The 9,296-nt window shown below is 43.5% G+C and overlaps 1 pseudogene; it reads left to right on the forward strand.

The window, feature by feature from the left end:
- Nucleotides 1-1,165: 1,165 nt before the first annotated feature.
- Nucleotides 1,166-9,296, forward strand: LOC121720919 (annotated as a pseudogene).

Consider the following 9,296-nt stretch of genomic DNA (forward strand, 5'->3'; position numbering starts at 1 on the left):
CCGGAGACACTAAAAACCCCCTTGGGAGGCACGCCTAGGGGGACAGTGGCGGCTGACATGGCCCGCTTCACCACACTTATTGCAAATGGGGCGACCTTGGTCGTCCCACTGGAACTTCGGTCTAGTAGGGCGGTTGGAGGGTCCTCGCCCCACCCATGTCCCTTCTGACTGAGAACGTTCGCGAGGGGGCGGGGGTGCCGTGGGGAGTCCGGCTCTTAACTCTTCTAGGATAGCTTTGGACATCGCAGATAATTGCGTTTTAACATCCCTCATAATCTCTGTCCGTAGATTTTGTTTCCAGTCTGTCACAGGAACGGCCGCCACGGTTTCCGAGCTTCGTGCAGTCATGCAGCAGTGTTGTTCGCCCTGTTCCCCCTGGTCTTCCTCCAAGGCCAGGGCTTCTTTCCTTATGGCTTTGAAGGTCATTTCTGGGTTCCGCCGTAGCTGTGTTTTCAGTGCCTGGCGGATATGGCCATCTCGCAGCCCCATCAAGAACTGGTCTCGGGCAAGGGCATCACCGTCTCCCAGGCCTGCACTGCCTCTCCTTTTCAACCTGGAAAACATCTCAAGTATTTGTAGAGCAAACAGACGAATGGATTGCTTAGGGCCTTGTCGACAATTAAAGAACTGTGCTCTTAACGATGGTAAGGGCGTGTTGTCTCCATACAGTACATTCAGATGGTCAAATATTTTCTTCGAAGTATTGCGGTTTACCTCCTCTATAGCCAATATCTCCCTCTTAGCCTCCCCCTCTAATGACCCGAGGATAAACTGAAGCTGTTGTGGTTCGGTAAGTCCCTGGATCCCAATCAGATAGTTAATTTGGGCTTCCCATTCTTTAAGAGTCAGTTCTGAATTTAGCCCCCCAAATCTCTGTGCCCAGGGGGCCCCCATAAAAAATGGCATCATAACCTGAGGCCGGCTAGCGGGTACTGACCCCTCCTGCATATTGAAGAGTATAGTATCTCAACCCACTGCAAGATCCTGCCGACTACGCCAAATTGTCACAGGCGGAGGGCGCTATTGCCTCCTTAACCCAATCTCTAGCAGTGGGGAGAACACTCTACTCCTCAATAATGCCAAGAGTCCGAGAAATATATTAAAAACCAGTATTTTATTAAGTTACATATAAAAGGAGCTAAATGCTAAAAGTCCCATCGACCAAATGAGCTCCCCTCCCAGTGTTCGAATGTCCAGCACCCCCAACGAGCCGGCGGCCAAGTCAGCGGAAGCAACTTTGCCCAGTGGTCGGCTCCTCCGATCGAAACAGGTCCCGCCGTCAGCAGACCTGCGTCCCAGTGGCAGCTGTTTGGTGGCAGAACAGAGGCTACTTAGTGAACGCAGCTAAATCCCTCCTATAGACCCCAGCCCATCCGAGTAACAAAAACACAATTCACTGCACCAAAATACACACAGTTCATCACACGTTACATAAGGCCGATCATAAGCACAGAAATCCAACCACTGCAATCCACACCACACGGCTATTATACGACTTGGACTCGGGCTATAGGCAAAGGGGGGGGGGGGGGGGGAGAGTGGAGTTTAGCTACAGTTCATGAGGTAGTCAGCTGCAACGGGCAGACAGCAGGAGCAGAGAGGTAAGGACACAAAGGCCGCAGCCGGGTGGCGCTAGGCAGGGAGTGTAACCAGTCCAACACAGTTCTAAACAGCACCAAAAATGCAGTCAAGGGGGGGGCCAGGGATAGGAGCTGCTAGGTAGGGACAGTCAATAATGCAGTGCAGTAGCACCAGAGTTATAGAAAAGTCTATGGCCCAGCAATGGGCATTCAGGAGGCAATTAACAAATACTTAGCTCTGCGAGGGGCGGACGCTTCCACCCCTCTGACATCCAATGACGCTTGAACACATAGTCGGCCGCCGTTGAACAGGGGACGAGCGAAGTCTGTAGCCTACTTGATAACTGGAGGCGAGTTGTAAGCCGTAGCTTCACTTGATAACTGGAGGCGTGTAGTCCGTAGCTCACTTGCTAACTGGAGGCGTGTAGTCCGTAGCTCACTTGATAACTGGAGGCGTGTAGTCCGTAGCTCACTTGCTAACTGGAGGCGTGTAGTCCGTAGCTCACTTGATAACTGGAGGCGTGTAGTCCGTAGCTCACTTGATAACTGGAGGCGTGTAGACCGTAGCTCACTTGATAACTGGAGGCGTGTAGTCCGTAGCTCACTTGGAAACCGGCGAGTGAGCCGCCTCTAATGCAGGAGAAGAGAGGGTAGGCTCAGGAACAATAGCAGTAATCACCGCACAGCAACAAGCAGAGGGTAGACAGAAAACGGGTACTTAGCTCTGTGAGGGGTGGACGTCTCCACCCCTCGGATATCGGCCTGGACAGCGCCTGGACAGACCGGCCGACTTGCCCGGAAGGCTTGATAACTGGAGGCGAGTGAAGTCTTTGGCCGCGGCTCACACTCAGCGTTCACACGCTGCTGTCGTGTCGTCTGTAGCTCGCCCTCTCTTTGGGACTCCAGCTCCGCTGCTTGTCACGTCCTTCTCCAAAGGCTACTTCGCCACGACTGAGAGTGGCCACGCTAGAAAAAGCCCAGTCCCCCCCCAAAGTACCAATCACCGAACCCACCGTTCCCGCTACACACCTGTGTCTAATTAATCTACACCTCAAGTGCCAATCACCCAAAACCATTCCCGCTACACACCTGTGTCTGATTTGTAAACACTGTGTGCTTAAGGGGGCTGCCATCTTGGCCTAATAGTGTTCCACCCCAAAACCAGTCCCCATGGAATTCCAGAGGCCATTTTAGTTCCCACCCTGTGACACTAAGGTTATATATACCTTTATACAGGTCCACATCAGGTTCATTCCATAATGGGGGATCAGGCCATTCCTCCTCCTCCTCTTCATCCACTTCCTCCTCGGTTTGTACTCCAACGGGGAGTTCCTTGAGGCTAAGGTACTGGATTGAAGAGGTTTATAGGTGCTATACTTTGAGGTTGGGGCATTAGACTGCCCGATGTTGGCTCTCAGTGAGCGGGCTACCTCAATTAGCTCTCTAATCTCGCTACATGCCTGGTTAAGCTCAGTTATGCCTGACTTGAAGGCCTGTTGGGTTTGGAGAAGCTTGTTATTCTCGTCTTGAATGTCCCTCATTTCTTTAAAATAATGGGAGGTTTGTTGTGGGCTCAACAGGAATGGGGGTATTTGTTCAGGCACGGCGTTGTTAATCAAATCTCTCCTCTGGAGGCGGCTAGGGGCTAGCTAGTCTCAGAGTGAGCAGCATCCCCGTTGAACGCTACCCTATCTGTATTTGGAGATGATAAACCCAATTGTAACAGGTCTCTATGACGGTATACTGTATAGTCCACCTCATAGTCTTGCAGTCTAGCAGGTCGTCGTGTTTGACGCTTCGGTCTCACATCGGTGTACATCTCTCCTTCCAACTCCATCTTGTATAATGCTCCGGCTCGAAGGACCAATATTGGGGAGGTTATAAGGTTGCACTGATTCGGGGTAGGGTAGTGGCACTATACTGGATGGTATATCGGTCAGAATATAGGACGAAGAAGAGATGGGTTTAACTCTGTATTGTTCCAGCATTGATATTCAGTTGCCAATATGCACACACATGTATACATATCACATACTACATATATAGTCTGAAAGAAAAGAACAAAATACAACTTAGATTCTAATTTCATACAAATAATCTTTCTGCAGCTCATCATACATAAATGCACTATTATGCTTATCAGGCTGAAATAGTAGGCTAGAAACACATACATCAACACGAATTCCCTTCAAGTTAGGAAGTGTCACAACCCGGTCCAGAAGCCTCGTTTCCTAGCCTGTGACTTGAGATGCCTTTGCTGCTCCGGTCCGGGTTTTCCTTCTGCCTTGGCTTTTGGTTGACTGACAAGGGAGGCATCCAATCACCTGTGTTTGCTCTGCTACACCTGCTGCCACTCTCCTCGTCAGCCATGGCTTTTAAGCCATGCCATGTGGAACACTCTTTGCCAGATCGTCACGTCTTTCAGTGTGGATTCTTGCGTTGTCTCATGTTCTTGCTGGATTTACTGTTTTTTGACTTTGTGATTTTGCCTGAACCTTTTTGGAAACCTTTGCTTGGACTTTGCTTGCTCTTTGTTACCGACCTCTGCCTGTTCTGACACGTGAGTCTTGCCTAGCCCCTTTGCTTAACTGCCTGCGGCCTACCTGTGTACCGAACTCTGCCTGTTTTTTGCCACTCTGGAGATCTGCTTGAGCCCTGCCTGTACTGCTGCCTGTGTTTTTTTCGCCTACGAAGTTGACTCTGCCTACCAAGTGGTTTTGCCTGGCTGCCTATTTTTGTGTTCTTCAACATTAAAACCTAATTGACCTTTTAATCAGCTTCTGAGTCTGCTTTTGGTTCCACAGTCCCTTACCTGGCCTCACCGGCCCTGACAGGAAGTAGAACTTTAGTTCGTGACTATAACTATTCCATGGTCAATGTTGCCATCTAGTGGCTTAAAACGGTACTGTGTAATGACGTTAACGGCACATGTACACTCTTTTCCTCCGTTCGGAGATGCTACGTTCTACGCAAGAGCAAGTTTAACTATCTTAGCAACTTCTTGCATACCAGTATGGATTAACTTGATATTAACATCTTACAAACGTACTTTTCGTCAATGACTCGACACTGAATATTAACGACTGGATTACTCAGGATAACTATGGGATTAACAGGAAAGTATACTATACTTTTCTTGGAGCACCAAACTTGCACATCTGCTCATTACTGCAGGCACTGGCAGAGAGAAAACTAAACAGGAAATATCTAAATCTAACAAAGAAAATATCGCGACAAATGATATATCGCGGCAAATGCACGTAACAGTCCAAGCCTTTTCTACATACAATTTGCATTATATCACCATGAAAATAAACATGGAGCAGACTGTGGTGGACATTAGTGTGCTGAATTATGTTAAGACAACCGAACAATGCAGTGGCAAACGGTGCAAACAACTATGGCTCTCAGCTGAAAGATAATTGGGCCCATAATTAAACTAAATCTAAATTTTAGTCAGTTCGTTTCTGAGTCAGTACTCTGGCACTGAGGTTTGTTCCTCCTTATGAAATAACTTTGATTCCACAAATTTAGAAAAAGATTTCCACACAAGGAGAGCTAATTCTGTGAGAGCTAATTGAGGATGTGTTATAAAGAATATCTTGGATGTGGTCTATGTGCTGGCTTAGATGGATAAATTGCTAACCCATCAAAGTCTGTCAAGGATTTTTTGCCTATTCATCCATTTAGAGTATTTATGAGGTCATGCGCTGATTTGGGACGAGAGAGCCTAGCTTGCGATCTCTGTTAATCCCAAAGGTGTTCAATGGGGTGTTGAGGTCAGAGCTCTGTGCAGGCAAGTCAAGTTCTTCCAGCTCACCCAATCATGTCGTTATGGACCATAACTGACCTTTGTGCACCCTATGACTGTTACCATGCTTGAATTTACAGAGCTCTTCGGAACGACCCATTCTTTCATAAATGTTTGTGAATGCAGACTGCATGACCTGTGGTTTTATGTATTCCAATACTTTTGCCCATAGTATATCTTAAACATTTCACATCAAAACAACTTCACACTCAACACACTGGATTCACAGGGTGAAGTTGATTGGATGAACAGTTCTGTGTAGAACACAAAGACAGAGATTCCCTGCTTTACATATCAGAATTTCGGCCTTTTCAGCGTCTTGGACTCAATCATATACCAGGTATCAATCAATTATCAATATAGGGGAGAATGGGATTCAGCCCATGTTTCATGACTGTAACTCATGTGCATTGACCTGAGCATGTGTGAGATGAATATGATGGGTATGTGCAGTTGATAATTAACGGGTATTTAACAGACACTTCCACAGTGATTTCCAGAGAGAACATCTATATATCTTTGTGACCTATATTGATATTTAATGAGGCAAAACAATCTAAATCTAGCCTATTGCAACATTTTGGCAGTCAGTGGCGCAAACGCCCACTAACAACAGTGTTAGGCTCTAAAACGTTGGTTTTATCTGAAAACGATGTGAAGATATGGCAAAGAAAATTTTGTTGCCACCAATACAGTTACTAATTTAAAAAAATCTTAACAGAGCAACTAAAATAACATAGATAGATAGATGGATAGAAATTCAAGCCAAGGGGAAATTCAACATGAGTGAATCAACCATCATTCAATCTACTGACCCTCCCAGTATATCATGATAAAACACTTGTTTTCACAACTTTCTGTATGAAAGCCCAGTTAATGTGAAATAATTGCATTCTGTAAGAAAATGGACAGATACAGTAAGTGTGTTAAAGTACCACAATATAAAGTTGTTTGATTACTGATTGGCTCTCTGCAAATTACAACAAATAGTGACACTAAGTCAATCAATCAATCAAAGTATTATTTATAGTGCAAAATCACCTTGTAGCATGGTCTCAATATGCTGTACAAATAATAAAAAAAAGAAAATGCATTAATCAAAACATGAAATAGCATCACTTTGATGAATAAGAATGAAACTGTCCTAAGGGGAATTATAACGTTCAGACTCTATGATGCCAGTTGTGAAGTTGAAAACATGGCCTCTTTACTGGCGTGTAGAACTATTTGATTATGAATGACTTGAACATTATTATTGACATTTGAGCCAAAGCATTGCTCATGCTCTCTTCTTGAGATTTACTGTCGGATTTTGTTTTTTATATCAGGCACCACATGGATGCAGGAGATCCTGCCTTTGATCCTCAGTGGAGGAGACTTCACTCCAGTGCAGACCATCCCAAACTGGGACAGAGTTCCCTGGCTGGAGGAGACGCGTCATGGATACAATTGCTCCTCCAAGAGTGATGGTGTCACACATGCCTTACAACCTCATGCCTCCCTCTTTCTACTCGTCCAAAGCCAAGGTAATGACCTCAGACCGATCCAAGATACTCAAAACAACATGGCTCATCAGATTATGAAGAAGAGGATTGCATGAATCAAGACAATGTAAACTGCAAAGAATATCACCGTTCTCCGCCATTGTTCAGTTATCCATTGCTAGTGTTCAGTAAACATGTTACATGAAAAATGTGTATTGGCCATATAGCTTCTGATTTGTTTGTTTTTTTGCCCATCCCTGCATGTAAACATTCTGATGTTTCAAGAGTCTCACTTCCTACTCTGAACTTATAGTCTGACTTATAGTCGGTGCAAATAGATATCATAATACCACAACACACTATATTTCTGAATAAACTTAATGAAAAATCTATATTTTGAACATTTCAGGTAATATATGTCACCCGCAACCCAAAAGATGTGTTGATATCATCATTCTTTTTCCACCAAATGGCCAGTTGCCTTGATCCTGGAACATTTGAAGAGTTTCTAGAAACATTTCTTGCAGGGAAAGGTGAGATGTGTATACACTGAAGATAAGGTTATAGAGAAAAAAATGGTTCAATGGCTGAAACTAACACAACATGTCCTGCTTGTCCTGTTGAAGTAATGTTTGGAAAGTGGACAACACATGTTAGGAGCTGGAGACACACTGATTTGGGAGACAGAATTTTATATGTCACTTATGAAGAGATGGTTGAGGTAGGACATTTACAAAAGTTTACATTCAGTGGTGTATTAATTAGTATGTACTGTAGTGCATTGATCTGTATTTGTGTCTATTGTATTCATATCATGCTATAATCTTTTATGTGTTCCTCTGCAGGACCTAAAAGGAGTTGTTAGACGCTATGCTAATTTCCTTGGTCAAAAGATGAGTGAGGAGACCCTGGAGCAGGTGGTCAGTCATTGCACTTTCAACACTATGAAGACCAATGCTATGTCCAACTACTCACTGGTACCACAAGAGGTTATGGACAGTGATAAGTCACCTTTCCTTCGTAAAGGTGTAATGTCACACAGAAGTTACCCAAAACAATAAACAGACAAAATAATATAATGACACAATATACAGACAAATCATGACATTAAAATAAACTAGAAAACGCAATTCCAGGGAATTACCAGTGCATGAAAATGCAAAACATATGGTGTGAAATATATTGTTAGAACAGATGATGTGCTAATTGGCAACCAACATGATGAGGTTTAATATAGTTGAAATGACTGAACTAGGCAGATGAGGTTTAATATAGTTGGAATGACTGAACAGATAGGTGGATAGTTTAAAAGGTTAAATTATTTGCTAGGTAGATGAGATTTAATATAGTTGGAATGACTGAACTAGGTAGATGAGGTTTAAAATAGTTTAAATGACTGAACAGTTAAATAGGTGGATAGTGTAAAAGGTTAAATTATTTGCTAGGTAGATGAGGTTTAATATAGTTGGAATGACTGAACTAGGTAGATAAGGTTTAATAGTTGGAATGACTGAACTAGGTAGATGAGATTTAATATAGCCTGGCCACCTGGCCTAGGATTCTAATTGCTTAACGGCAGTCTTAATAGAGCCATATTGTATGCTTAAAGCCTGAGACGGAGTATATAGTTTAAAAAATGTAGATAGTGTAATGGATGTTGATAGACAGAAAGTTTAATGGATGTTGATAGGCAGATTGTTTAATGGATGTTGATGGATAGTTTAATGGGTGGATGAGTGAATGGTTTGAAGAGGATGAATGGATAGAAAGTTGGATGAAATGTGTCTTATATCCTTGTAGAATGGAGAGTCACAGAGAGAGTTGGCCTAGTTCAGCAGAAAGCAGTTGATACAGGTGCAATCAGTTGAACTGATTCTTTGATGGGGCATTTTCATGCACTGTAATTACATGTTTTCGTTTTTAGTCTCAACAGTATTTATTCAATTGCTTTTATTGCTTGCATCCATAATTACTAAAGGGGAGTTTATGTGAAAAAAGGGGCAGCATCAAAAGAATCCCTTGACAACTGTGGCTGACAACACGAGGATCTATTCTGTTTGGGATATTCTAACAGCCACTGTATGAGCATAGGAAACATTGTATGTAGCTTATCAGCAAATTCAGGACATAATATCTTAAGTCTGTTAAAAAGAAAAGAAAAAAAAACTGAAGGCTATATGGTGGAAAAAAACTCACACCAATCAATTTACTCAAACACCACTCCAAAAAGGACTCAAAAACCTTTATTCAATTGCTTTTATGTTACTTTTTTCCCCTCACACACTTACAGGCATCTCAGGGGACTGGAAAAATCATTTCAGTCCTGAGCATGAAAAGAAATTCACAGCTGTCATTAAAGAGGAGATGAAGGGAAGTAACACTCAGTTTCCCTGGGATGACGACCAGCTTGAAGCTGTATGA

The sequence above is a fragment of the Alosa sapidissima genome, chromosome 10 (genome assembly GCF_018492685.1).
Source record: "Alosa sapidissima isolate fAloSap1 chromosome 10, fAloSap1.pri, whole genome shotgun sequence".
NCBI lineage: Eukaryota > Metazoa > Chordata > Actinopteri > Clupeiformes > Clupeidae > Alosa > Alosa sapidissima.